Source organism: Carlito syrichta, unplaced genomic scaffold (assembly GCF_000164805.1).
Source record: "Carlito syrichta isolate Samal-C Ts95f unplaced genomic scaffold, Tarsius_syrichta-2.0.1 Scaffold314879, whole genome shotgun sequence".
NCBI classification, from domain to species: Eukaryota; Metazoa; Chordata; class Mammalia; order Primates; family Tarsiidae; genus Carlito; species Carlito syrichta.
The window spans coordinates 878887-894915 of NW_007258975.1; the positions used below are offsets into that span (position 1 = coordinate 878887).

At 34.8% G+C, this 16029-nt stretch overlaps 1 pseudogene; it reads right to left on the bottom strand.

Moving 5' to 3' along the window:
* Positions 1 to 1040: 1040 nt before the first annotated feature.
* Positions 1041 to 1887, bottom strand: LOC103274794 (annotated as a pseudogene).
* Positions 1888 to 16029: the final 14142 nt, after the last annotated feature.

Sequence of the window (16029 nt, forward strand, 5' to 3'; positions counted from 1 at the left end):
CCCAGCTAATTTTTTTTTTAAGTGTAGAGATGAGGTCTCGCTGCCCAGGTGGGTCTCAAACCCACAGGCTCAGGCAATTCATTCACCTCAGTCTCCCAAAGGCGTGGGATTATAGGCTGAGCCACCGAGCCCAGCAAAAATATTTTCTTTTTTTATATCTGTATTCTATTCATTTTTTTTCCTATTTTTGTATATATGTATATATATTTTTTATTATAAAGATGTGGGGTACAATTCAGGGTTAGGTATACAAACGTTGATTATGCAGGTACCCTTGTTGATGATGTATGCCCTCCCTCCCCTAGCAGCTTCCCTCAACTGCCAATCCCACCCCTCCTCCCCCCTGACAGTTTCCCACTACTGTCAGTTCCTTTCTTATAGTATTATAATTGTTCTTTTTTTTTTAACTTATAAACTTTTTGTTAAAAATTAAGACACAAGCACCACATCTGCCTAGGCCTACACTTGCTCAGAATGAGTATCGCTGTCTTCCACCCTCACATATTGTCCCACTGGAAGGTATTCAGGGGCAGAAAAACATGCATGGAGCTGTCATCTCTTGTGATGCGCTACCACACCCGGCTGATTTTTTTTTTTTTTAATTGTAGAGATGAGGTCTCGCTACCCAGGCGGATCTCGAACCCACAGGCTCAGGCAATCCACTCACCTCAGCCTCCCTGGCTTCAGGTGTCTTCTCCTTAGTATCCGGCTTTTCAACTTTTTCACCTGCCATCTTGCAGGATGGGAAAGAGACAGTTAACATTCTTCATGAGTAGGAGTACAATCTAAAATAACAATAAAAAGTACAGTATAGTAAATACATAAACCAGTAACATAGTCATTTATTATCTTTAGCAAGTACTAAGTATTATAGATAATTATACGTGCTACATGTTTATATGATTAGTAGCTTAGTAGGTTTGCTTCCATCAGCCTACTATGACTTCTTCTGTAATACTTCCTGAAGGACCTCTCTGAGACAGTTTGACAGTTAACATTTTAAAAAAATGTATCAGTTCTTTACGTTCTTTTAAAGAAATTTAGAACACCAATTTGTGAGGACAAACACCATTTGTCAGGGCAAATACAGATTGCAGATAGCCCTGGAGTTGAGGAATAGCTTTGACTTTTGGTAAGATTTGCAAGTCCACAGCTTTCTGATCAATCTTGTGCTACTCTGTAATCTCATATTTCTCTTTTTCTGTGTCAAAAGATCTCACCCTCCTGATGCCTGGGCTTCTGCAGCTGTTTCTTCTTGAAGTAAGCATCAGTAAGATGTACGGGATTGTCACATTGCTGATATCAATTTTTTTCTGGTGTGTTCTTCTCAGACGAACTCGATTGGGGACCAGAAGTACAGTCACAAGTAACAAGTCATTACCCAGTTACTTCAGGAAAACCACCCTATTACCTCTGTGGCACCCAGTGAGGATGATCAGGCTGGTTCTGAGAGTTATGCTGGCTCTCAGTTTTCTAGCGTGCTGGCTGAACTACTTTTTGCCATGGCTTAACAGCTTTCGAGGCACATCTTCAATAGTATAGTATCTAGGCATTTTGCAAAGTTTTACCACTTGGGTACCATCATTCTTATCACCACCAAGTGGTTTTGAAATGGTTGCAAGAACCTTCTCCTTTTTTTTTCTTTTCAACCTTGGATTTAGCTGCTGAGTACTTCCTCTTGTACAAGGCCTTTCTGAAATACATAGCAGATCGGGAATATCTTCCAATTCCTCTGACAAGGACAGGATTTCGACTGCAGTGGGACTTCCCCTTCTTCGGCTTTTTAGCCTTGAGCTTACCCTTTTTTACCTTGCCACCAGCATCAGCCTTCTTGGCTTCAGTTGTCTTCTCCTTAGTATCCGGCGTTTCAACTTTTTCACCTGCCATCTTGCAGGATGGGAAAGAGACAGTTAACATTTTTCATGAGTAGGAGTACAATCTAAAATAACAATAAAAAGTACAGTATAGTAAATACATAAGCCAGTAACAGTCATTTATTATCTTTAGCAAGTACTAAGTATTATAGATAATTATACGTGCTACATGTTTATATGACTGGTAGCTTAGTAGTTTTGCTTACATCAGTATCATCAGCCCCATTATAATCTTATGGGACCATAAATATCTGCTGTTTGTCATTGACTGAAATGTTGTTATGTGATGCATGACTGTATTTGCTAAAGAAGATAGTGTAAATAGTGAAAAATTAGTAGATAATTTACTAAATGGTGGTAGCATAACTAGCTGTAAGAGAGAAAAATTAATGTGTATGCCAATAGTACACAATATATATTTTTAAAAGCCTTTAAAATGGAGTAAGGATTTGAATGAAACAATAAAGAAGCACTTGTAATAGAATTTAGGATGCTAAAAATACAATTTAGGGGCAGGAAAGACCATCTTACCTATATCAGAAATCAACAAACCAGAAGGAAAAAAACACAGACCGACTGAACTACATATGAAAGCAAAAATTTTAGTATAGTAAAGAAATACTATAAGTATAAAGTAGTCTAAAATAATATACTTGGAAAAAATATTTGTAACATGAATGACAGCAGACGGCTAATATCTACACAATACAACTTGTGCATTGTTATAAATTGACATACAAAACCCATAGATAATATAATACAGAAAAGTAGACAAAAGAAAGAGAAGAGCTAACCCAAATGACCAATTTGTTTGTGTATAAATACATATGAAAAATACTGAGTCAAGAAAATCTAAAATAAGAGAAAGCAGGTTATTCTCTTATGCCTTTTATATTATCAGAGTGATAAAATTTAAATATGTAATTAAACTGTTAATAAAGACTTGAAAGAAAAGTACCCTCTTTACAGAGGAAATTGTCAACTTTAATGTCCATTTTGAAAAATCATTTAGCGATATCTATTACATTTAGACTACATGTAGATTTTGATCCAACAGTCCTCCTGGGACTCTACCTTATGATAATTAAGTAACCAATAGATAAGGACATAGACACGTAAGAGTATATTTATTGCAGCATCCTTCATAATGATAAAAAATGGAAAACAAAGGGAATGTCTATAAACAGTTGAATAAATGACCACACACTCCATTTAATCACACCATTGCATATGGTGTAGCTATTAAACATATAGAACTTTAAGAACTCTATGGGTTTGGAGGAGTCTCTATGAGTTACTGATGAATAAGAAAAGCAAGATGTAGCAAGCTTAATGTGATCTCAGTTTTATAAGGACAAACAATGACACGATAAGCCATGGTATCCATATACAGTGTGAAGAGGAAGATACAGAAGAATTGGACTATTGATGTGGATTATGGGGATGGCAGGACATCACCTAGGAAGAGAGGACAGGAAGCAAAAGTGGGAGATTGAAGTCAAATAGAAAAAAGGTGCAGCATTAAAATGTATATTTAATACCATCATACATACACTTAGTGTAAAATTCTAAACATGTACATATACATTTAAAAATATTAACAACCTTGATAAGATAAAAAGTAAAGTGATGAAAGAGACATTCCAAATGTTACACTTAGAGGAAGGAGTAAAGTGCTTCTACTCCACGATTCCTTCTGCACCTCCATCTGTATTAATAAGACTTAATTAATAATACAACCCATCCTTCCAAGCTCACATGACGTGAGTAGTGTAGTTTAAATCCGTATCCTACCATATACAAATTGGAAAAACTTAGGTTAATTATTTAACCTCTCAGAGTGTAAGTATCCTCATTAAATTGGAGCTAAAAGTATCTTCCTTACAAAAATGTGATGCAGAGTAACAGAAAATATTTATAGCAGTGCTTCCCCCAGTGCCTGGTTGGCACCTAGAGACGTGAAGTCATGTTTGCAGAATTCTAAATTAGCCACTGGAAAATTTTAATGTTGACTTTTTCCTTTCCTACTCAGAGACCTCAAATTAGCTAGCAATAAGCAAATACATTATGCTTATAACAAGCCCCTAAAGGCATCAAACCGGTTTTAGAACCTTATTAAAAGGAGTCACTAATCTCATTAATCTCACTATTGTTAAATATTTTTTTAAATACAGGATTTCAGCTCAAATTAATACTGCTTTTTTGTTCTTGGTTACTTTGTCTATTTCAAAACAAAGAGAATATGTTTTTATACAATGTGATAGACCATTAGGAAGTTAAACTGAACAGCTACAATTAGGGTGGCATAAAATTATGAAAAGTGCACATAGTAAAATAGGAAACCCAGAATTGCCACATAAAATGATAAAAAATAAATCATCTTCCTACTGAGATGTTTTGTAGAGATATTCTAAACATTTATAATTGTCTTATACAGCCCTGGTAAAAAACATATTTTGTTTATTTGGAAAAGCACTTCAGTCTTCTCAAAAGCCTGCAGTTCACATCCCCCTTCTTTCTCCTATCAATTCCTTGCTTCATTCTTGTTTCTTTACTTTACAATCACACCTAAAGAAACATAGACTTTCTTCTTGGCACATCTCTTCCCAATGTTTACGCTACTATAGTATTGCTTTAGCTAATTATTATTAATCTTCCACTGCTACTACACGTAAGCCTTCAATCCCAGCTCTGTTTTCCTTAGAAAAATCGTACAAACCATGCAGTCTTTTCTCTACTGTATTACCATTCTGGAGTCTAAAATAAATCAATTCCAGTGAAATAATAACTTCATGCTTCGATGTCCTTTTTTTCTTACTTTGTACCAACAAAATAAATTCTCAGAAATCAGGGCAGTAACAATTATATGAAAAGAGAAATTTTATGAGTACAGCTCTCACCTACTAAACAACTCTCATTTTGCTAAAAGCCTGCGACTAGAGATGAAAATAAAAGAGAACAAGGAGCAATAAAAAACCCAATGATAATTATAAAATAAGCATGTTCTTGCTATTCAAAGCTTGAAACAAAAATACAACAGAAATCTAAGATGGCAGATAAATATATATCACTTAAATACTATTTAATATACTAACTCTAGTTCAATTTTACTGGACTCTCAGAGGTCCAATTTTTATTTAATGATTTAGAAATTTTACTAAATAATTATTTTAGGCCTAATTCCATTGGTCTTTCCTTTTCTGTTGAATCCTCTCTCTACACTCTGGAAGATGTGGAAGATCCTGAACATCACAATACCCTCAATTACTAGTAGATTTTACATTTAAGGATAACATTGATAAATGAATGAGATGCATATTAAAACAGGTTTCTGGTTGTCCAAAGAATAGGAAAGAGTATGCCTGTGGTTAAATGTTGAGGTGTGTCTCCCAAAAAGATATGTTCAAGCTCTCATACCTAGTATCTGTGAATATGACCTAATCTAGAAATATGGTCATTACAGATGTGATCAAGTTAAAAATGAGGTCATACTGGATTAGGGTGGGCTCTAACCCAATAACAGGTGTATTTGTAAGAAGAGAAAATATGGACACGAAGACACACAGGAAGAACACCATGTGATGATAGAAACAGGGATTGAAATGACACATGTGCAACAAATGCCAGGGATTGCTGGAAACCCCCAGAATCTAGGAGAGATGAGAAAGTAGTCCTCCTCTAGAGCCTTCAGAGCCTTGAACTTACTACAGTAAAAAAGGCAAAGCTAGCATAGTAAAATTAAGATAAAAATAAAAAAATTTTAAACAACCTCAAAGAAAAACCAAGTTACCTATAAAACCCAGATTACTAACAAAAGAATGACAAATGTCAGTTATCTGCAAGAATAGATGTCAGTTACCTGCAGAACAGAATTATATTATATTGCTGAGAGAAAATAGCCATCAACCTGGAATTCTATGCCTATATAAACTATCAACCAAGAACAAAGGGAAAGACATTTTCAAGCAAAAAAAAAAGAAAAGACTCACTCTACCTCACCAAAATAAATAAATCATGAATCATGCTTTAGGAAACTCGGAACTGAAGCCAGGAAGAAGTGACATACAAGAAGCTGCAGTGATCTAAGATACTGTAAAACATAGCGTAAGTAAACATCCACTTTAAGATAATGACAATAGTGACTCTAGTGGTGGGACATTAAGAACAAGGTGAAGCTAAAATGCTAGGTAAAAAAAATATAAAATAAAGACAGTAGTTGAGTAGATGGGAAAGGAAATTGCAGTAAAATATTTCTAATGTCCCTGAAGTATTCAAGAGGAGAGCATAGATACTGATTGACTTTAGACCTTTATTTAAATAAGCGTACATGTTAAAGAATTTAAGAGTAGCTCCTAAAACTAAAAAAAAAAAAAAAAAAAAATGGAACGTATAACTTCAAAGCTAGTAGTGGGGGAAAATTTGATTATCTAATAGCACACAGGAAAGGAAAAATAAAATGCAAGAAATATACTTTCATAAAGATAAAATAAAATGAGAATATCTTGGCGCTTTCTACTTTCATGTACTTACCATAAATTTTACCCTTTGCTCAAAGCATGTTATCATAAACACATACCATGAAGTCTACCCTGAGTTAAATTCTCTATGGCATATAGACTTTGGGTCTGGGGGACAATGGTATGGGGATCCACTATCTTGTCTCACTATTGCCAGAGACATAGCTTCTGTTCCCGTCTCTATTAAATATTTCTTTCTGAAAAACTGGAAGTATTAGCCTCTTTCTTCCACCCGTCAGATTCCTCAGCATTTGGGGTAGTTTTTTGTATACCTACCTGCTCACCACAAAACAACATATAAACTGAAATGTAGGGGGAATGATGAAATATAAAAAGTATGAAAAAAGCTGTACCAGGCAGCTACTAACCAAAATAAATTAGTGTATTCATGCAACTATTTAGTACAATATGCTTTAAAGTAAAAAGTATTGTTGGACAGAAGCTAAGGTGTATCCTCTTCACCCATGTTTACTGTCACCTAATGTTCACATCTGAATAATTCCTTCTCCTTCAATGTAGATCGGGATCTGTGGCTTGCTTCTAATGAATAGAATATGACAAAGTTATGGGACATCACTTTGTGATTATATAACATTATAGAAGACTCCATCTTGCTAGTGACTCTCTCTAAAGCAACCATCTTGGGAAAGCCCACATGGCAGGGATCTGTGAACAATCTCTAGGAACTTCAGGCAGCCTACAGTCCAACACCAATCGGAGAGCCAGGGTCCTCAAACTTACAACCACAGATAAATGAATTCTGCCAACAACCTGAGTGGGCTTGAAAGCATATTTTTACCTGGTCAAATCTCCAGATGAGAATGCAGCTTGGCTAACACCTTGATGGAAGCCTCATGAGATCCTAAGCAGAAGACTTAAATCATGCCCAAACTCCTAACACATCGAAACTATGTTGTGAATATTTGTCTTACAGTAGTAGGAAGCTAGTATAGAGCTGAATTAGATCATCACTTCATGATAAACGTAGCAACCTATTAGAGGAAGGAATAATTTTGAGCCAATATGATCTTAGAAACATTTAAAAAATATAAAACACAAAAATTGACAGAATTGCAATGAGAACTTGACAAATCTACAAATATAATGAAAGATGTGGACAAACCTTTCTTAAAAATATATAGAGCAAAAAGGAAAATAATTAGGTGGTTAATAAGTTTGATTAATGAGAGAAGACATATTCTTGCTCTCAATAAAGAATTGTGTTCTTTTCAAACACATGTGGATTACTTATAAAAATGTACATATATAAGGCCACATAGCATTTCTCAGCAAATGCCATAGAATCAATCTGATGCAGAATATATACTCTCACTAAACACTTCAGTAAGATTATAAATAACTAGAGAACACTAAACTAAAAAGAGTTGGAAACTAAAGTTTTTCAAAGCAGAACACTTTAAGCATAGGATACATCACAAATTACAAATTTTTAGAATTGAAGGATAACAAAGGAACTCATAGTATATAAGAAAACTTGTACAATATAATAATACTCTGTTATTTTAATGAAAATATGTACTTGCAATTGCATATATCAAAAAAGGAAAACTGAAAACTAACAGCTAAGTGATCAACTCAGATGTTCAGAGAAAGGAAAAGACTAATAACAGTTATTAATAAGATAGAACAAAAGTATAATAGGAAAGCTAAACCAAACCCCAAAATACTTCTTTGAAAATATGGATAGAAGAATAAGACCTCTGTTAAGTCCAACCAAAGAAAATGGGTGAGAGAGAAAATACAAATAACAAATGCAAATTATTAGAGTAAAAAAATTGAGATTTTTTGAGTGTAAGATACTATAAACATTGAAAACCTACATAAAGTGATTAATGTTCTAGAAAAATACAAATTATCAAAATCAAATCAAGAACTAGAAAATCAATAAATCCAAAACTTTTATTTATTTGTTTATTTATTTATTTATTTTGTTGAGGCAGAGTCTCACTTTGTTGCTCAGGTTGAAGTGCACTGGTGCAATCATAACTCACTACAGCCTTGAACTTCTAGGCTCAATGTCTCTTCCTGCTTCAGCCTCCTGAGTAGCTGGGACTACAAAGCATGCACCATCATGCTCAGCTAGATGATGATGATGATGATAACTATTATTATTATTATTATTTTGTAGAGACAGAACCTCACTATTTTGCCCAGGGTGGTCTCTAACTTCTGGGTTCAAGCAGTCCTCCTGCCTTGGCCTCCCAAAGTGCTTGGATAACAGGCATGATCCACTATGCCCTGACAATAAACCCCAAACTAGTAGACTTTAGTTTAGTTGTCAAAAATCCAAGTACCAGCACCCGATCCCAAAACTTTCACAGATAAATTTTTGAATGTGTTACTGCAAAAGAGATAACTAACCTTAATTTAAAAGGAAACTTGAGAAACCTATTCAGTCCCTGTCGTGAGTGTAGTATCCAATACTTTCTTCATTTTCCAAAGAGCAGGGCCAGTGCCAAGGAGAACAACAGACTAAGGATCTAATCCCAAAGAGAAGAACAGGACCATAATCAAAAAAACTTGCACGCTTTCCTCAGCAGGATTTCAGAACTGCAGTGGAACCAGTGCCTGTGTGCTTCTCATTCTTCTGCTTTCCAAATTGGGGTGTTTATTGTAGACAATGTCTTTCTATTCCACCTGTCTATGTGAAGGTTAAATCATGGGTCTTCCCATTAAAAGAAGCTGTGTTCAGATGCAATACATGGACTTTGATCTTGATGTGATTGGGTAAGATTTCTGTGTTGTCTTATTTTGTCAGGGAAGTAAGTATATTTTTTCAGTGGAAGGAAGAGAGGTGAATAGTTGTGACAAAAAAGCATGGACTGAGTTACTTGGCATTATTCTTCTTGAATATTCACATCCCACTGTTTACTCCCATGAGTGGAAAATACCGCCTGATGTTGGTCTTAACGACATGACTCACTTTGGCTCACAATGAGATCAGGGACTTTAACCACAATTGTTTTCATCTCAGAATTTCTGGCTCTTCTTCTCTGCTGTAAGAATGGGGATGTCTCACACAGGAATTGCTTCTAAAATATGGCAATAAAATGAGAAAATACACCTCATCTGTGAGCTGAGTCACTGTTAACCTACAGCCTACATTTAGCAGGAGCATGAGCTAAATATTTGAGGGCTTAAGCTACTGAGAATTTGGTGTTATTAGTAACTCAGCAAAATCTACCAGAGCTTATACAATCAGTTCTGAAATCAATTTGGCAATATGTAGTAAATTTGAAGATATACAATATTTTATGATCTACCAATTTCACTTGTAGTTATATACTCAAAAGATATACAAAAGGTTGTTACTGAAGCATTGTTTGCAAAAGCTAAAAATTGTAGAGAATCCAAATACCCATATATCTAAGTTTTGTGGGATACTATACATGGGATACTAAACAACATTCTAAATAAATAAATTGGATCTAATCAAATTAAAGCAGAACTGTAAAATAAAATATGTGAAAAAATGTTGCCAAAGTATTGTTACCATATCATTTATAGAAAAGTTATAAATGCAAGGATGTTCCAAATATTGAGATATATATATATGTGTGTGTGTGTGTGTGTACATATATATAGTATACGTATTGTATAAGAAACTATATATATATAACTATATAAGACTATAACATATATATACATATATATGTGTGTGTGTGTGTGTGTGTGTGTGTGTGTGTGTGTGTGTGTGTGTATGTATGTATAGAGATAGAGAAGGGGAGAGAGAGAGAGAGGGAGAGCAAGAGACCTCAAAAACCTGGAATTTATTTATAAAAATTTGTATATTTATTTTTACATGTTTAAACTTTAGTCACCTTCAAAGTACTCTTCATTTGATGCAATATACCTATCAAGATGCTTTTTCCACTGCTCAAAATAGGTATTGAACTTGTCAATTTTGATGTCTTTTAGTGTTTCTGCCATTTTTTGTTTTACCTCTTTCATATCAGCAAAACATATCCTTTTGAGGACTTTATCGTCAGGGAAACAAAAAGTCACTTGGGGAGTGAGATTGAGTGAATAAGGAGGGTGGAACACAAGGATCATGCCATTTATGGTTGAAAACTGCTGAACACAGCGCAGGGCAGGTGCACTGGTAAACCACCCATCATGAAATGGGCAAATGTGTTGAAAGAATCGCCCCCAAAAAATCACTGAAACTGAACACAACTGCTCACAACAACGCTAGCTGGTACACTGATGCCGATGGGTTCCCAGAACACTTACCTAGTGGGGAAAGCCTGTACTACAAGGGGCCTACCCTCCAAAAAGATAATTCTGGAGATATATATATATATATATATATATATATATATATATATATATATATATATATATATAGCCAAGGGTATACCAAGCTCAGGATGTTAGCTGCCTTTGCAGAGGGAAGGGGAAATGAGATCAGAAAAGTATTTAAAGGAGACTTCAACTGTGTCCATTTTTTCTTTCAGAAATATGAAATCTCAGTTGGTAAAATATAAACATTTGTTAAAAACCAAGTTTTGGTATTTATTATTTTCTGATTATTTCTGTATATTTCTTTATACAGGTCTTTGTTTAATCTGATGCCCATTTTAAATCATACAATTTTGAGTTACTTCTTCCTAAAATAATTATTTAGCTGATATATATATATTTTATATATATACTAGTCTCATCATACCATTAACACAAAGACAAATCATACTGGGCAGTAAGACAACATGATTTATGAAAATATTGTGTGCTGTAGACTCAGGGAAGCCTAGGACAGACCCCAGTAGACCGCAAATATCTAAACTTTTTGTGATTTGGTTACTATCATGCAATGTCATAATTAGTTTTTACCACATCAAAGTACTTAAAGAATGACAATGACTGGGAAGTAATAATATCTAATATATATTGAATGTTTTCCTAATGCTGGGCACTCTTTCAAGCATTTTAAATGTATTTTTAATGCCTCTCTACCCGTCATTTATTCCCTTTTATACCCATTGTATGTTGCACATTGAGCAAAGAACTCAATCATCTGACTCCAGAGACTTTGCACAATACTGTTGCATTACTTCTTGGAATACTTGAAATTTGTCTAAAACAGTTAAGAAGTGAATATACTTTCCTGCAGAAAATATTATATTATAAAAACAACCCAACTTATGCCCATTTATGTTAAATCCTGGGAACTCAGAAGACATTCATCCAAAGATGTTCTTGGCATAAATAATATGTTATCTGCTTTTTTGTGTGTATTTCCCAAGCCAATTTACAGTGTCTTATACATGCTAGTGTTTCAATAAATACAAGCAAACACACTGATTATACATTGATAAAGAATAAAAGATGAAAGTAATACCTGATAACAATATATTATTGAGGATAAAGCAGACAAGACCAAATTTCCTTGGGCTAACAAAATGAACTTTAGGCTCATTGTTTTCTCTTTTGTCTCGTTTTAAATCTTATTATAGCACATAGCAATGATAAAGTCCATCAAAAATTTGTCATTGCAGTACAAAAAAATCTAAGATTTTCATCTTAATTTATTTGAGCTATTTTATATTCCACTTTACTACTTGTCTTCACACTAAGTCTGTCTAACTTTATCACATTCTTTCTTCATGGGATGCTAGATTGTAATATAATGGCTTAATTATATTAGCCTACAATTCTTTCAATAAATATTATGTTTGAAAGACAAAAATGTCTTAATTTCCTCCAAGGTTTTGAAGTTTAATGTTATTTTGTATTAACAAAGCTGAGAATCTTTCAAATAATTGGTCCTTTACAAAGTGATAAAGAAATTACCCTAATCACTAAGCAAACTAGTCTTTAAACCCCTATATTCTTCAGTAAATTTTAAAACCATTTCAAACCAGATGGTGATGCCTTTATATTTCTCTTGTCCAGGATAAACCCTAAATGAATAATTTTGAGGACTTAGGCTCACTTATTTTGCTTAGAGAAGAAAAAATAAATGTAGCTCCACTATAGCAAAATGTTATTAGCATTTCATGTGAAAGAAAAAACATCTACTGGAATATTCAATATTTATGCAGCATTTTGACACATATTCACTTGAAGATTTCATTTAGGTAAATAAACTTCAGGAAAACCAGTGGTTCCAACTGAAGAAGGTTGAAAACTTTCTGCACTAAATCCTTTAATTAAGTTGGATTCCTTTTTCCCTCCTTATAGCATATAATTTGGCAGCATTTTTAATACTAGCAGAAAAACTGACCAGGATGAAATAAATGTAAAGTATTTCAGAAACTTACACAAAATAAAAACTGGAAAGTTATTATTCGCTGTTTTTAAAGCAAGGAACTTAACAGTTTAACTTGGATCCAACAAGCAACTAGTAACAGCCAACATCAATTTTACCAAAGACTACATTTCCCAATATGAATACTTTATAGTCACTAATAAAAGGAAAAAGCTAGTACCCTCCAAAACCCTCATACTATCTAACCTAGAGCTTTTATTTTAACAGATGCAAATAAATAAGGACTCTACAAAACAAATTCTAGAAATAAAAACAAACAAAAAGAAAAATTTAGAAAACTTTTATTAAAATCATGCCAAAGGGAAGCAAGACATTGAGTCATAGGGAGGATATTTCTAGATCACACGTTCTGTCTTTGAGGACTTGGGTGGAAGTGGGGAGGGAATCCAATGATAGCTGTATTCTTTCCTTAGAAATTAGCCATGTTTGGAGAACTTCACAAAATTATCAGAAGATAACTCACAGAAGACAAGTGATGGGAAGAACTAATAGTGCCATTACCCCCAAAGAAAACTCCACTGGAAAATTTGAGAAAACTGAAGACAATGTCAGTTAATTTATTTCCCTAAATTCAGTAGTAACAGGCAGCAGAAAAACAACCTACTCCAAATAGCCTGAAATACTCCAAATAGCCTCCAAATACACTGAAATTCTCCCTAGCCATTTTTTAAAATATATTTTATTCTAAGGTGGCCCCAATTTTTTTTAAAATCAATATTTCTTATTATGATATTGTGGGGTACAGTTAAGGGTTAGGTATACAAATATGCTCCGTTCAGGCACCCTGAATAAGAGGTGTCTCTCCATCCCCAGACAGATATTTACTTCCTTTAATCCCATCTCCCTTCCCCTTCCCACCCCCATAGTTTCCCACCACTGTCATTCATTTTCTTATAGTATTATGTTGGATGTTCAAGGTCCACTATATGAGTGAGAACATGTGATACTCAGATCTTTGATTCTGTGAGAGGTCACTCAGTACTATAGACTCTAGTTCCATTCAGGTTACTGCAAAATTCATGATTCTGTTCTTTTTTATGGCTGCATAGTATTCCATTGTGTATATGTACCACTTTTTTTTAATCCAGTCCTCTTTTGATGGAAAGCATAGTTGCTTCCAGGTTCGTGCTATTGTGAACAATACTACGATAAACATACGTGTGCAGGTATCTTTTGTATAGAGTGATTTGAGTTCTTCAGGGTATATTTCCAGTAGGGGGGTTGCGGGGTCATATGGGAGGTCAATATTTAGAGCTTTGAGGAATCGCTATACTGTTTCCCATAGAGGTTGCACTAGTTTGCACTCCCACCAACAGTGTAGAAGCGTTCCCTTTTCGCCACACCCTCTCCAGCAACTGTTTTTTTTTTTTGAGTTACTGATAATTGCCATTCTGACTGGAGTTAGGTGGTATCTCAGTGTGGTTTTGATTTGCATCTCTCTGGTGATTAGTGAGGTTGAACATTTCTTCATGTGTCTGTTGACTGCTCGAATGTCTTCCTTTAAGAAGTGTCTGTTCATATCTTTTGCCCATTTTATAATGGGGTTGTTTGTTGTTTTTTTCCAGCACATTTGATTTCCTTGTAGATCCAAGATTTTAAGCCTTTGTCAGACCGGGTGTTGGCAAATACTTTTTCCCAGTCTGTAGGCTGTCTCCCTGCTCTCTTGATGGTTTCTTTGGTTTTCCAGAAGCTTGTCAGTTTAATGAGGTCCCACTTGTCTATCTTCTCTCTTATGGCCTGTGGGTTTCAGGTTTTGTTCAGGAATTGGATGCCAGTTCCAATTTCCATGAGGGTATGTCCTTCCTTTTCTAAGGTTCTTATGGTTTGAGGTTTTACATTTAGGTCTCTGATCCATTTAGAGTTAATTTTTGTGTATGGGGATAGATAGGGGTCCTGTTTCAATCTTCTGCAGGTGGTCAGCCAGTTTTCCCAGCACCATTTACTGAATAGGTTCTCCTCTCCCCAGTGGTAGGTGGTGGAGGCTTTGTCGAAGATGAGTTGGTTGAGAAATTGAGGTTTTGCTTCTGGAATCTCAATTCTATTCCATTGGTCTATATGCCTGTTCCTGTATCAATACCAAGCTGTTTTGATGATTGTAGCTTTATAGTAAAGTTTGAAGTCTGGTAATGTGATTCCACCTGCCTTGTTTTTTTTGCTGAAGATTGTTCTGGCTATTCTTGGTCGTTTGTGTTTCCATATGAATTCCTGTATTGTTTTTTCTAGGTCTGAGAAGAATGTTGCTGGTAATTTGATGGGTATTGCATTAAATCTGTAGATTGCCTTAGGTAGGATGGACATCTTCACAATGTTGATTTTTCCAACCCATAAGCATGGGATATTTTTCCACTTGTTTGTGTCATCTTTGATTTCTTTGAGCAGTGTTTTGTAGTTTTCATTGTAAAGGTCTTTCACATTTCTGGTTAGGAAGATGCCAGATGTCTTTTTTTTTTTTTTTTCAGCTATTGTGAATGAAATTGTACTTTTTATTTGGGTTTCTGTTTGTTTATTATTGGTGTAAAGAAATGTGATTATCTTTTGCACATTTATTTTATACCCTGAGACTTTGCTAAAGTCCTTTGTCAGTGTAAGGACGTTTTTGACAGATTGTCTTGGGTTTTCAAGGTACACAATCATGTCATGTGCAAAGAGAGATAACTTGATTTCCTCTTTTCCTATTTGGATACCCCTGATTGCCTTCTCTTCTCTGATTGCTCTAGCCAGGACTTCCAATACCATATTGAATAGGAGGTGTGAGAGTGGGCATCCTTGTCTTGTGCCAGTTTTCAGGGGAAATGGTTCCAATTTTTGTCCGTTTAGGAGTATGCTGGCTGTGGGTATCTCATAGATGGCTTTTACTGTTTTGAGGTATGTTCCACGTATGCCTAGATGTTCGAGGGTTTTTATCAAGAAGGGGTGCTGGATTTTATCAAAAGCTTTTTCTGCATCTAATGGTATAATCATGTGGTTTTTGTTTTGACATCTGTTGATGTATTTAATTACGTTTATGATTTTACGAATGTTGAACCAGCCTTGCCTTCCAGGGATGAAGCCTACTTGGTCATGATGGATGATTTTTGAGATGTGTTGTTGAATCCGGTTTGCTAGGATCTTGTTGAGAATTTTAGCATCTATGTTCATCAAAGATACTGGCCTGTAGTTCTCTTTCTTTGTTGAGTCTTTACTTGGCTTGGGTATCAATGTGATGTTATCTTCATAAAATGATTTGGGGAGAGTTCCATCTTTCTCAATTGCCTGGAATACCTTCAGTAGAATTGGTATCAGCTCTTCTTGAAATATCTTGTAGAATTCTGCTGGAAAGCCATCTGGTCCAGGGCTTTTTTTTTGT